The sequence below is a fragment of the Boleophthalmus pectinirostris genome, unplaced genomic scaffold, assembly GCF_026225935.1.
Source record: "Boleophthalmus pectinirostris isolate CB_2022bp ecotype Guang Dong unplaced genomic scaffold, ASM2622593v1 HiC_scaffold_23, whole genome shotgun sequence".
Lineage (NCBI taxonomy): Eukaryota > Metazoa > Chordata > Actinopteri > Gobiiformes > Gobiidae > Boleophthalmus > Boleophthalmus pectinirostris.
In genome coordinates, this window is record NW_026571207.1 from 20457340 (window position 1) to 20472492 (window position 15153).

The 15153-nt window shown below is 37.3% G+C and overlaps 1 pseudogene; it reads right to left on the minus strand.

Moving 5' to 3' along the window:
• Positions 1 to 1079: 1079 nt before the first annotated feature.
• On the minus strand, positions 1080 to 13916 carry LOC110163151 (neuronal acetylcholine receptor subunit alpha-7-like; annotated as a pseudogene).
• Between the last annotated feature and the right edge of the window lie 1237 nt (positions 13917 to 15153).

Here is a 15153-nt window from a genome sequence, read left to right on the forward strand (position 1 = left end):
ATCAGGGTATTGTGCTTGGCAGTCTGTTTACTGGGTCTCTCCTTTAAGGCAATATAAACACATAAGAAGAACACATTTTAACATTCTTTATAAACATTTCCCTTTTTTTTTTTTTTTTGCACAAGAATTAATTACATCTTTTCCCAAACACATCTCAGTTTCCTTTTTAAAACCTTAAATCTAGGCCAGCAGCCACACCCGCTGATAAAATTATCATAATAGTATTAGACAAACAATTCTGATGCTGTGTCATGAGGCAGGCTGTTACTCATTACTGCAATTATTGTTCTTCAATAACATTATGACCACCTGCCTGCCTTAATGTTTCATAACCACCCACATAATATGTGTCGTGCATGGCAAATGAACTCTGAACAAACCTCAAATGTAGATCTCATTTTATTGACTGGACTTCATCCACAAAACATCACACAAGGAACATTGAGGAAGTCTTTGTTGGTCACACAAACAGAATGAGCACAGATTTTGAAGATAAACATGGCCCATTTCTTCATTCTTTCTGTGATTCTGGTTGTTTTTTCTGTCTTTTTTTAAAGCAGACTCTTCAGTGGCTACCAGTACAATATATAGATTTGAGTTATTTACAATTTCTTTATGCTTTTTGAATAATAATCTACTACAGTAATTTAATATATACTTAAATATACTACCAAATTAAAGTATGTTTTTATTGAATTAATTACCAGTGAATAAATTACATGGCCAACATATTGAACAGTTAAACATAGTGTGTTACTATCACCATATGCAGTGACTGGGTGCACTTGTTACAGCAGGCTTTAATAAATATCTTACTCTACTGTTTTTTTCTGCATAGACAGTGGCAAATGTCACTATGATGTGTTGTACTGAGTTGGAGGTTAATTTCTAAAGCAAAAGACATCTAAACATTTCATAGTTATAAAAAAAAGTACTTCAAACTATGCAGCAAACAAAATTAGGTATAACGTGTCATTTGATCACAGTACAAAATTTTGAGGAAAGTGTAATTTAGAGTACTTTAAAGGTGCACTTCGTAACTTTCCGGATGGTGAGTCCACCAGTTCATTTGAAGTGAGTTATGTGAAGTCCTTTGAAACTGCCTCTATGAAATTGGGTGCTGACATGAGGATGGTAAAGGTGCAGATGATGGAGAAGAGAGAGAAGGCCACCAGACATAACCTATCTACCACCGCAGCAGCAAACTTCCACTCACTGCAGATGGCTTCAGCCTCATCTTGATCCCGAAATCTCTGAGCTATGTATGACACTTCCTCCAAAATGCGCTGGATCTCTGGAGGGGGATAGCCCACACCTAAACCCAAGCCACGACTGACTCCCCCTGGTGGCTCTCCTTCCTCACAGGCCCGGCCCCCCAGAGCAACCCCAGAGTCACTGGAGGTGGGGCAGTGTGGACTATCCACAGAATGGTAGTTTCCAAAATAGAGGCCTGTAGACCCATTTGAGGTCCCAGAGGGGCAGGGAGGGCAGGATGTCTGGGAGAGAGGGACAGATACACTCGGGACAGTCCCCATTTCAATAGAGCTGGTGCTGGAGAGCTGCTGTGACGCATGTCGGTACTTATAGACTGGACGCCGGCGCTTATCTTTGGGTTGTTTCATCCGTAGGAACCAAGCACACCAGTTCAACAGGATCACTCGAACCTGGAAGACAAGAAAGGTGGTTTAATTTATCTTTTTAAATTTAATTGCATTGGAAATCATATAGTGCCCAGACACTGAAGTCAATTACTCTTTAGTAATACATGCAGCACTAAATACACATATCTAAACATCTTAACACTTGGAGAAGTTATTTTACTTGCTATATGTTTTATTTTCTTACTATATTCACTGTCAAATAATGAAACTCACCCATTTGGGCATCTTGCCTCCATGGGGGTCATGATGGTGAAACTGCAGCACTATAACAGTGACTACCACAGACATCCCCACAATCATCATTGTGCTGGCAAAGTACTGAGCTACAAACAGAACCAGATTTCACTTAAATGATTTGACAAACATTTCTATTACTGATTACTGAAAGGCATGATATATAATAGTATTGTAAAATACACACTTGAATCTGACTAGAAAGAGTATCAAAAGTCTTTAATTGGATTTAATAACACAGGCTGATTTTAGCCTAGAATGTCTCATAATGTTTTAAGTTTTATCATATGAAACTAGTCAGTAGTGATGTGAAGGGTAAATAACAGTTGCATAACATATTTAAGGAAATAAGTGCCATTTTCATCCCCTGCACTGGAATTGGTTAAGATCAACGTTAATAATGGGTATCAACAGATATCTATATCAATATCGGTAATGGAATTAAAAAAGCTCAATCAGCCCATGTCAAATCAAAAGTAAAACTAATCAGTAATCAAGTACAGGCGTAACAGAAAAGATAAAGATAAAATAAGTAAGTTGTAAAGGTATATAAAAAATTACTCATTATTTAATAATAGTGTTTGGAAAAACTAAAAATATACAGGATTTAAAAACCCACCTATGAGAGGAACAGAATCAGATGTTGCTGGCATGATCTCTGCCACCAAAAGCATGAAGACAGTGAGTGAGAGCAGCACAGTGATACCTTGAAATGGAGACACAATACATAAAATTAACAGTGATATATCTTGGCACAGGATAAAGAATAAGGCATGTAACTTAATTTGATGTATTTTATTATACTGTCTGCTAGTATCATCAACTTCCATAACTTATTACATTGTGAGTGCCAGATTTGTGCACTGTGGACTATTTCAGTACCCCACAAAGTAAAAGTTAAAGAAAAAATGAAAAAATTATGAAACATCTTTTTTTTTATAATTTAAGTATATTATCTTTTAAAATATGTTTAACAAATAATTTGATGAGTATGTTTTTTATTATTATTTTGGGAGTAATATTGTAAAACCCTAGATACCATGTATAAAGATGTGGACTAAGCGAGTGTGCCATCACCCATAGCGTTTGGCTTCACTCAAATGAAGAATTTGGAGCAAGGCTCTCTGTTATGAGTAGAATTTTTTTAACGGGCAGAATAGTGGAAAAAAAACACACAGGATCATGTAGAGCGGGTTAATGCGAACATTTTAAGACCAAAATGACGAGGCTCACAGCAGCAGTTACCGAGAGAGGGGCCACAATATTCCAGTATGTCAATGGGACCTAGGGTCAAAAGGAGCTGGAAGCAGCTGCATGTAAACTTCCTATATGGAACGCAGCGGCTAGCGCATTAGCTATGCCCGTTCATATCTACAGTCTATGTGTAAAACACATCTTCTCATGTATTACCTAAAGATATCTTTTCACCAGAGTCTGCGGGGAGCAAGAAGACAAGTAAAGCCAGACCAGAAATCAGCACACAGGGAATGAGTAGATTGAGTCCGTAGTACAGTGTCCTTCTGCGCATGGTGACAGTGAATGTCACATCAGGGTAGGGCTCCTTACAGCATTCATAGTACAGCTCATTACGCTTGGCTGGCACATCTGCATAAGAGAAACACAAGTGGAAAATTATCAAATGTAATAATACCTGTTAAAATACTTTCCTATCATGTAGCTGAACACGCAGAAAACCTCTGTGTATTAGAACTTTTATTAACACGCGCCTGTTTTAATCTAATGCCTGACTGTATACAACAATGAGGAGCAATCTCACCCACAAGATCCCATTCTCCATTGGGAATATAAGTTGATGTGTCCACATTAAGCATCTGGAGGTCCAGTAACCACCCATTGTGTGTCCACGATCCAAACTTCAGGTTACATTTCTGCACATCAAACGGGAACCAGCGCACATCGATGTAGCAGGTGCTTTTCAGGATCCCTGGAGGAATGTATTGGCAGTATCCAGAAGCGTTGACCAGGACGTTGGTGTGGAACGTGGCATCAAAGCGCTCATCAGCACTGGAGACCAAACACCAAAACAATATAAATAAATTTTGAAGAGCTACACTGAGACAAGAAAAACATGTTCTGTAAAAAAGTGTCAGTGTCAACTTCATTCTACATATCAAAATCTGTGTGTTGTTGTTTTAAGGGATGATTTGACTGTAGGATGTGAGAAGAGTGACATGTTTTTGTGGCTCTGGGAACACTCTGCCAGTTTCCTATAGGTGCCCATAGTTCTTTTGTTGTTGCACTTTAACTCAGTTAAATTAAACAAGGCTTCATAGTTGTTATGATGTGTTGTAAGTAAGGTGCCGAGAGCCAAGTCTTTAACTGGGATAACCAAACCCCTGCATTTTATTTAATTTCTACTCAGTCATTCACGCAGTAACACATCTAAATATATGTTCTTCGAAACAAGCAGGGATACAATGGTTAACTAATTGACTCTAACAAATGCTTTAGGGCTAAGTGTACAGTGCACATTACAGTTGTTTGTGTCTTGTCTATGCATTTATATTTACAGGTTTATTAAAATGTTCTTGACACCGTGTAAGGTGTTATGAGCATGGTCTTGGTCTACTGTGTAAATTTTTGTGTGGGAAGGCTAACGCTAACCCACACAATGCATTATTCATGTGAGGTAGTTTAATGCTAGGAGCCTGGAGACATTACTTAAAGGTAAAGTAAAAGGTAATGGGGGTATTCTCATGAGAGAGGCCCACAAAAGCATGTCGGAACAAGGCAAAGAAGTGAAAAACAGACAGAGCAGAGGCAGTGACAGGTTCATGTATGCAACAGTAATTCCTCTCTCATTCAGCACCTACAGAGATACACACTGATAATAAGTCAATACAAGTCTATCAAAGGAAAGGGGAAAGCCACTCTACTCACACTATTTAAATGACATCTTTATAGGTCACATGGTTTCATTTAAGAATATCTGATTAAATAAATGCTACATGGTGTCAGTGCCATCACATAAGATGTAAAACAGTTCCTCTCGAAACTCTGTCTATCCATGCACAGTAAGTTTAGTTTCACCTTGAGAATGCCATTACAGTCCTGCCAAAGTAGCTTAAGACACAGATCGAGGCCACACTAGTCTCTTCATCAAATTTAACCTTCATTTTAATAGCATTTGGCTAGTACCAATTTTTCTACTTAAATCATATGTATTTATAGGAAACAGTCATTGATAAAACATAGCCGTAGTGTCTAAAGCTCATTTATTGGATTAATTTCCTTTTGTCCATGTATTTCCCTTGCAGCAGAATCAGGATTCACTTTGTAGTTCACTTATTTGGACGTCCTTCTTGTGCCTCATCGATCGCAAGTCAAGTTACACCCCTGACTTTCTGAGGAGAGGAGGTACAGTAATACTGCTATTTTATGAAAACACCAGAGGGAGAAACACATGAACTTGGACACAAAGTTGCTATTACTCACACACCACAGTAAGTAACTATTGCAAAGCTGACTCCTGACTGCTGTCTCCAAATGCTGCTAAATTCAAAATGAAGTAAATAAAAAAATTAAATGTGTTTTTATTATATTATTAAAGACTATGTTTCTCTGCTGGCCTGGGAACGCCTTGGTGTTCCACTGGAGAAGTTGGAGGACGTGTGTTTTTATTGTGACAGAAATGGCTAGGTCTGGTATGTAAGACTGTGGGCAGAGAGAATGGTTAGGCGAGAAAAGAAACACTCAAAACTCAAATTACTCAAAGATGCATGAATGAATAATGCATAGGCTTATGATCAGGGAACAGCATTATAACAAGGTTGAAAGCTCATAAAAGGTAATTGTACATAATATGTTCCTTTTAAGGTCCCTCCAGATGTTAGATAAAACTGGAGGTAGGTGGTAGAGGATAAAAAATATATACCATAAATTAGAACTACAAGGAAGAGTATAAAACGCTTGCAGTTTGACACACATGTACAAACTGATATGTTGATACATCGCGTGGATCCAGTGAAAAAGGAGAATGAGACTGGGCTGATTGAATTGAGTGAAGCACTAGAAGACAGTGATTTATGAAATTGAAACAAACAGAGACACAAAGAGCAGGTGATGAACGGGACTGCACTGACAGGCAAGAGGATGGTGAAGGACTGAGAGAAAAGAGGAGAGGGGAGAAAGGCATAGGAGATTAGGAGAGGTAATCCGGGCAAATCTAAAGGCTGTGAGCTTTTAAAATTCAGGTTAATTCCCCAAAACCTTTGTTCTGTTCTCATATATTCTAAGTGTGTTTTACATCAGAGGAAACTGTCTACATATTAATTTGCAAATTTTAAATAATTGTAAGATCCTGGGACTATGGCATGGGACTATGACTATGAGATTTATTTGTCTTTTAACCAAGCAAAGGTTATTATTTTGGAGAAAAGCAAGTGTCCTGCATTTCTATCTACCACGTCTACACCAACTTGGAAGTTGGCATCTAAATTGTAACATGAAGGAGGCTTACTTAATAAAATACAGGGTTTATAAAAATATTACTTTAGCAGCAGCATTCGTCATGACACTGTGTCTGTTTTGTCTCTCTTTCAATCTTCTCTGTTGATTGATATTACATTTCATTTACCAAGATTTCCTGTGACACAGATTTATGATAAAATTTATAGCTCTACTGAGATTAACAATGACATTTAATACAATAGTAGATGAATATTTTCTATAGTGCGATCGAAATAACACTGACCTGTTGTAGAGCAGAATGTCCTGGAGTCCAGATTTGGTCTGAAGGGAAGCGCAGATTTTGGACACCAGGGTAGTTTTCTGTATTCCAGCTCAAGTATACATCTGTCCAGTACTGAGAGAAAAGAGAGAAAACTATGCATCTTTACAATGGCTAGTCAGCTATTCACATCTTTGGAAAAAAATTATTTCTAAAGAAATGGACAATTCTAGTAAGTCACAGGAAGTACACATTGACAAAAGAGCTAACTTATTTGTAAGGTGACTGTGGGCTTTACAATAACAGCTACCAATTATGTAAAGTCTCAAAATTTGCTTTACCTTCACACATGAAAAATAAAATGTTGACATGTGGAACTGTAAGAGTATTCAAAAGCATTTGTATAAAATGTCGAATATATACATTTTTTATATTGTACCACTCACCAACTGCAGCCATGCATTAGTCATTAGCACCTGATTCTTTTCATCCTGCAAAAAAGAAAGAAAGAAACTGAGCAAGGATCCTATCATTATATTTTAAATTAACAATATTTATTTATTTATTTATTATTTAAGATGCTGCAAAGCAAGGTAGGTGACCAAAATTAAACAAGAGGGCTTAATCCTTGCAGACTCAGCTCAAATCTCTTAAGGCATGCAGATATAAATGCTGTGATATAGCATTTGAGTAAAGAATGCAGAGGAAAATATTTCAAAATATCAAGGTTGCCAAATCATGTGTGTGTATACTGTAGCATTATGCTGGATCAAGGGTTTCATGTAAAATGTCCTTTATAATAAAGCACAAAATATACCACATCTATGATCTGCAGAAGAGTGAATCCCAGTTCCACCAGGATGGGGGCGGAGTCATTGACCACCGGCCTCTCCAAACGGTTGTAGTTGGCCAACAGCTCCTTGTACAGCTTTCTCTGGTACTCCCCCTGAAAAGACCCTAAAAGAAAAGAGATATCTCAGTGGCAGAGGAGGTGAAAGCGATCATATGTAAATCTAAAACATGGTTATCGATTCTTTGGAATCCTCACGAACTAGTGAAGGTCACGGTTTGATTTATACAGTCTGATGTGATTTTTCAGCCCACCTCCCTGACATTTTTCCTAAATCTGGAATCATACAAACCAAACAGGTAGTCATATTATAACATGGTGGCAAACTAGATAATAGATCACAGATTTGAATGTAGATGATATACATCAGTTCGAAATGTCACTTTGAAGTGATTAGGCTGATGAATTTTCTGGCTATAGTCTCGGAGACTATAGCCTGAGACTAAGCTAGTCTCTCATCACTCCTATTGATCCCCACTATGTCACCTTCTGAACACATTAGGCCTCCACCTTACATCCAAAAATATATCTGGCACAAATACACAACGCATTTGCTTTGTGTAATTCAGAAAACGAACATGGTGGAGGAGAGGTTAGAGCATTTTAAAACAAATGAGCTGTGGGTTTCTCAAATCTCCAGTGATGCATGTCAGAAGAACAGGGCTATCTAAGTTTCTTCTTGTAGATAAAGATGAAATAATGTCAAAGTATCATTCTTGTATTCTTATGGGGCAGATGACAGAATAAGAGTGTTGCAAATGTAACAGCTCTATAAATTTGTGAAGGACTTGGGTTGGTCCATTAATGCTGTAATGAGGAGTTTCAACAAAACCTGCTTAAATCTTCAAAAGCTTAAGTGTGTCCTGGTAGAGTTTTTCCACGGTATCACAGTTACATTTCCTCACGAATCATGTACAGTTATATATTTTCTACTTGTCATTCCTTAGAGCATTAGGAAGGGTGGTCAAGAGAGGAAAGGGTTGGGGACCACTGAATTACTGACACATGGATGGATGAGCCCAGCACAAAATGGGTTGAAAACTTTGAGGACACTCCAAAGGTATTTAAAAGCAGACTAACAATACCAAAACATGTGCAGTGAGTCACATGATGTTACAGGTATGTTGGGGTAGGGTTGCAATAAAGTTCATGTTGTGATGTAAAAAAAACAACAACAAAAAACAGCTCTAGTAATGAATGCTCACTGTTCTGCTCTGGTAATGAATGCTCACGCCGTACAGTGCACACCGTCACCCAGCTGCACCTCTGTGAACTGGCACATGAAGGTTGCCCTGAGCTCTGTATAAAATTAGTTTGTGCCTTATAAGCAGAACAGACTGCTCCAGGGCCCTGGCAGAGCCCCAGGGCATAAGCTCTCATGGGTACTTTTGTGTTCTATCTTACCATAGAAATGTGAAACACATCTCTGTATTCAGGTCCTCCTTTGAGAAATGGCCAATTTTCTCTCTGTGTAAAATTGCTCAACATCAGTGTTTATCAAAAGAATATTAAACTGGAGAGATTCAGCAGATTATTGTAGGAGGTAATCGACAGGAAATGAATCCAAGATGTATCTGTGTATTTCTGTCTGTATGACAGTCCCAGAATGTATCATGTCAAATATAAATGCAAAACAATAGGGAAGAGTGTGATGTAGAACTGTTCACTGCAAAACAAATGTAACAATGAACAGATTGAACAAACATGATGCAGTTCACACTGCAGTTTCCACAGTAACAGTGAGAATTCATCATGCGTGGAACCTGTTATAGCCATTATCCCCAACACATTATTAAGACAGGAACCGTTCATAATTATTTTCTTTACCCATCTCCACTTTACCCTATCATTCATGTTTTATCTCCAGCTAATGACAGACAATTTTCCAATAATAAACCTACACATTAATACAACTTACTTCTTTCACTCAACATCAAATACAATCAGTTGTAAACTAGATAACCAAATTCATGCAGCCTGAACTAACCTGAAAATACACTGTATATAAATATATATATATATATATATATATTAGGGGTGTCAAATTATTGCGTTATTGCAATTAATTAATTACAGTCATATTTAGCGCGTTATGTTTTTTAATCGCGTTAATCTCATTTTTAATCTCAAATTTTACTGTTTCTGTATGCGAGTTGCTTTATTATAAAATCTGTTTTTATGTGTTGTTGGGACAACAACACACACACACACACACACACAAAACCACATTTATAATTTTTTTTTATTTTGGTAATTCCACTCATTGCTGGAAACCCACACAAAACGCGCGCAGTAAGAGCGATGTAAACGTCATGTTAACGTTGGCGGCGTCAGGCACAATGGACGAGGTCGTAGAGCCAGTAGAACAGAGGCAGCAGTGCACAGGTAAAAACGCATTCGTGTCTTGGAAATTCTTCTCCCGACGTGAGATATAAAAGAAAATAACAAATATAAAATCACCTACAACTTAAATGACACTGGTGAAAACAACCTGCATAGGCTCATGATGTCTGCACTACTGTCCTATAGTGACCTGCCACATGAGGGGACACGCACACAAACACAAACACACACAAACACAAACACACACAAACAAACACACACCTTCATCATTGTCATTAACCTGAGAACACGTTTCCTTCCGTAGTTACTGCGCGGACACCGCTGTCCTCCCGTGCGCCGAGTAAGTTTTCTCGCGTACGCTGCGTAAACCGCGCTTCCTCCTGTGCGCCTCTAAACCAGAACTAACACCAAGACTAAAACCAGGACTAACCCAGTCCAGGTCTAAACCAGGTCTAAACCAGGACTAAACCAGAACTAATACCAGGTCTAAACCAGGTCTAAACCAGGTCTAAACCAGGACTAAACCAGGACTAAACCAGGACTAAACCAGAACTAACACCAGGACTAAAACCAGGACTAATCCATTCCAGGACTAAAGTAGGTCTAAACCAGGACTAAAACCAGGACTAAAACCAGTGATCTCATATATAAAGCATTTCTCTATCAATAATATTTTTAATATGGTTAAGGAAAGACTGGACTTTTTATTGTCTTTAAGTAGACAAAGGTTATTATGTTCAGATTTCCTCGTCTTTGCTACTTTACAGCAAACAGTTTCTTATTCATGGAGACTTGGGCTCAACAGACAATTTGAAGAGGGTTAGTAAATGACTTTATAAAGTCACTTTTTTTTTGTTCTATATCAGTCTTTTGATCTGCCACAGTAATGTAATAATGAATTTAAATGAAAATACCTCAAATTGAAGGCTTTTCTCAGCAATTTTTAGGTGAGATTAAAAAGAGATTAATTAGATTAATTACAGATCATAATTAATTAATCTCTCAATGTTTTTAATCGCTAAGTGTCACTAACATATATATATATATATATATATATATATATAATATATATATATATATATATATAATATATATAATATATATATATATATATATATAGTAGGTCTGGTTCCAAATCTATTTGGCCAGAAGAACTTTTTTACACTTTTGCATGTAAACAATAATGAAGTAATAATTTAAAAAGATTTGTGTAAATGATTCACATCATTAGGCATATCCGGGGGCCAAATTTGGTCCTCAGACTAATTTTTATTTGTCCTTGGGCTTTTTATTGAACTGGCCCAGATTAACAGTGTATAGTGCTACAATAACAAACATTAACAACCCATAGCAACATTTTGGATTTAGCATAAAACTTTCAAGCAAAAATAAAGGTGTGGGGGCACAGTTTATCTTCTGCATAGTGCCCCATTTGAATGAATGACTGTGGTGATAAGGTTTTGCACTTCTATACGTTTCTATATGTACCCATCAATTTAAAAAGTTTAGATACCCCGATTACCTTCTCGGGCTAAATAATTCAATATAAAATTTGAAATGTAATATGAGCTGTACCACCCAGCCCTATTCTTTGAAGGAAATATATTTTTTTAAGAGTTTTCCCATGCAGGACCCATCAAACATAAAAACTATAAAAAGAATAATAATAATAATAATGCTGTTTAGTCCCAGATTTCAATAAAATTTTTCCCCAGGATCTGTAGTAATTTTTAAAGGTAACCAGCCGTCTTGATAGACTGAGTTTACTCCAAAGCCACAATCTGGCATATAACACAACAGGGCTCTGATCCCAGAATGCTTTGGGACTCTGGGAGCAGACTGATAAACCTGGAAGAGGGCGACACAGAGACAAGAAGTGACAGACATCTTCTCCCTGAGGCACTGGGCTGTCCTCAACTCAGGCAACACATTCATAGCCTTTCAATGCAAATACAATGGAGAGGAAAAAGCTATTAAAAAGACAGATATATTCAAATGTATTATGGGTTTTTGCATCAGGTAAATTAAATATTGCACAAATGAAAGGGGATTTCAGGCTGTATTTTTGCATGGTCATTACAACAACATAACAATCACCATATTTTATTTGTTACTTTTTGTTTTTGTTGTTGTTGGAGTCTTTCCCAGTATCTATGGGCAGGAGGTGGGGAAACATCTAAAGAAGTGCAAAGTGACAGACAAGGGATCCAAGATTGGATCCACAAAAATGAGACAAGATTATTATTTTTTACATTATTTATAATAAATAACATATATAATAATAATATTTGTGCTGTTACTGTAGCAACTGTTTTTAAAACAACAGTTTCTTATCTCAAGAATCTGTTAAATCCAAATGTAAACACAGAAAAAAAAAACTCACAAGATCATTTTCATTGTGTGCACAATCTTGTGGCAATTTTGTCTTGAGAGATCTTGTGGCATAAGGTCTTGTACCAGTCCCAAGTACTTTATATTTGTCAAATCTTTTTGCAAAGTAGGTTGATAGGGTCAGTCTTGTAGGTGTAGCTCTGCCAATTTTCAGTCTGACAGAATCTCTTTAGCCAAAGTCACTTGCACTCACACTGGGACCATTCATCTCTCTTTTAGATTAGATGCCAAATTTGACAACGGTCATTACCTCCTGTGTGTATAAAATGTTCCCAAGGTGAACTAATGGGTCCCACCCATTTCACACTCTCATAGGCCGTAGTAGTGTGCATGGCAACTGTCTTACTTTAATGTGATTAACAACTGTCCTTCAAAACTCTGTCTTATTTCATTATTAATATGTAATGTAAAATACACAATAAGGTCAGCAATGAAGCATGAGAGTGCAAGAATACTGTAGTAGTGTGAAGGTGATATTTGGGGGGGTGGCAAAAATGTAAAAATGTATGAATGAGTGAATGGGAGGCACATCCTACATTGGTAGATGCTTTAGATATAAACACAGAGAGGTCAGATGATTCTTTGGAAGAGGGATACTGCAAGGATGGTTTTTAAAATCTGCTCTTTTTGCAGCTTTATAATATACCCAATATTCTAATTTTAAGTATCTCTAAACAACAATCAATACATTACCTTAGATTTTTAATACATCTCCCACCTCTAACATGATGGTTAGTCTAAAAGGGGGGTGGTTTAAAGTCACCAAAAGCTGCCATGCTTACCATGAGATGTGCATCAGACCCACTAATACCTCAGACCTGACAGATATCATGTGGCCATGATCAACAGAGAATATTCTGTGTTTACACTGTAAAGACAAGTACTGAACTCCCTAAAAGCACTGAGCATTTAATCCTAATCCAGATGTTAAGACTTTAGGAGGCAGCAATGGGTCCAGACCAGACTGACTGATGGTGCATCAGTCAGTCTGGTGAGTTTCAAAGGGCTGCAAAGACAATATTCCCCCATTGTGTCATTATTCACTAGACTGAAATGAGGGTGCATTGCTCCCTTTTGCAGCAGTTTGTTTTGTTTTGTTTGTTTGTTTGTTTGTTTCGTTTTTGGGTTTTTTTTCAACACTTATGACACATTCTTCAAAATGTAAGTATGTCTGTGCTCTAATGGAGAACTTGCTACAGTGAAATCAGACTAAACTAAAGGTAAGAAAGCTGTAGAGCTACTGACAAAATCAAGACTCGTATCAATTTATACAGTAGCAAATACTCACAAAGGACAACATGAGGACACAGCCAAATCTAATCTATTTTAAAACATCTTATGCGTTCTCGGCCCTAAATGACCTGGATTGACGTGAACACACATTAAAGAACACATGCACTGTCAAGGCTTTAATATCTTAAAGCCGTTGAGTCTCAACGTCAGATAAAAAGCACAGATGTTGTAGATGCTGATGATGCTGATGGCAAGAGACTTAACAGTATTCACATCATCCACGTCCCGTTAAGCATATGTGAACACACTTCGATACACCCGCATTTTTAAAGAAGACAATTAATTAACAAGGTTAAGTTAAATAGCCAATGTAGCCAAAGTATAGTACAATAAATAAAATAAATAAAATAAAAGACTGAAGACAAAGTTGACTTTTAAACCTACCTTTGATTAAAAACGTTGTCCAGATATAAACTCCAAGCGCAGATTGTGCCAGAAACTTGTGGCACCGCATCCTTGTGCTCGTTATGCCCCGGTTGGATGCTCCTAGTTCAGTTTTCTCAGGAAATCTTTCCTGATCTTGCCTTAAGAACGAGCATCAGCCTGTAATGAGGCGGGAAGAAGGGCAACGGCATCAGCGGAGAGATAATCTACAACAGACGCACCAAGTCAGTGAGGCGGGAGCGCGCGCTCACGTTGTTTTGCCGAATCACATTCCCTTACTGACGCGCGCACGCGGAGGAGTTTGAACAAATCCTACCTGGTCAAAAGTTGATCTTACCTTGTCTTTCAAAAGAGAAATTTTGCCATATCATCACTTTTCTCTTGTAGACCTAAGGGGATACGTCTGACACTAATGAAAGAATTATCTGCAGGCTATGCATTATTTATGGGTTGCGTTTTGGGGTGTAAGCAGCCAGTCAGTAATGTGATGTCACAGCATCAGACAGTGCAAATTTTATTAAAAAGAGCAGCCATGCGTAATTTTACTACCTTATCATTGCATAAAAATTATTTTCTCATGGTGTTAATGGAGATTAAACGGTAATCGCCTACTCTTATGTAGCCTGTTACTTTTTGTTTGTCAAAAAGGATGTATATGAAGTATGGGGAGACCAGTGTATCATTTTCACCAGATGATAACAGCGCTTTCAGCTGTCCAGTCTCTATTTCTCTTATTGGATGAATTGGTATGGACTTTAATTTAAAACAAGATCTGATATATGACTTAATAATTTAGTGGGCTCTGGACTGTCAGCCTTTGGACAAGCTGAGACAACATTTAAGTTTTCAGTAAAGATTATTTTGGGAGTTGCCACATGAGTGCAAAAAAAATAATGAGTATCATAAAATAATCTAATAATGAGATCTACATTGTCTTAAGTGTGGTTTGTCTTCAGAGTATAATGCAGAGTACAAAAAAACTTAAGATTCCATAGATGTGTTCACTATTGGTTTTAGAATATGTGGTCTGTCCTGCCAGTGCATTTTTCTTTAATTTACAAAGCAGTCATCACTGTTTCATTCTCTTTTCAAATAAAATCTCTCACCACTGAAATAAAACTGAATAACGGAAAATGTAATATTTAAATACACTTAGAAATTTTATCTCATCATCTCGTCATTGATGCACTTCTTCAAAAATAAGAGTGGAGGTCTCATGGTGTGTGAGTGTGTCTGATAGAATGAGGTCAGATGAGTTTAGATTTTGCTTGAGTGTCTACCTTTGATCTGCAGATTCACAGTCATGC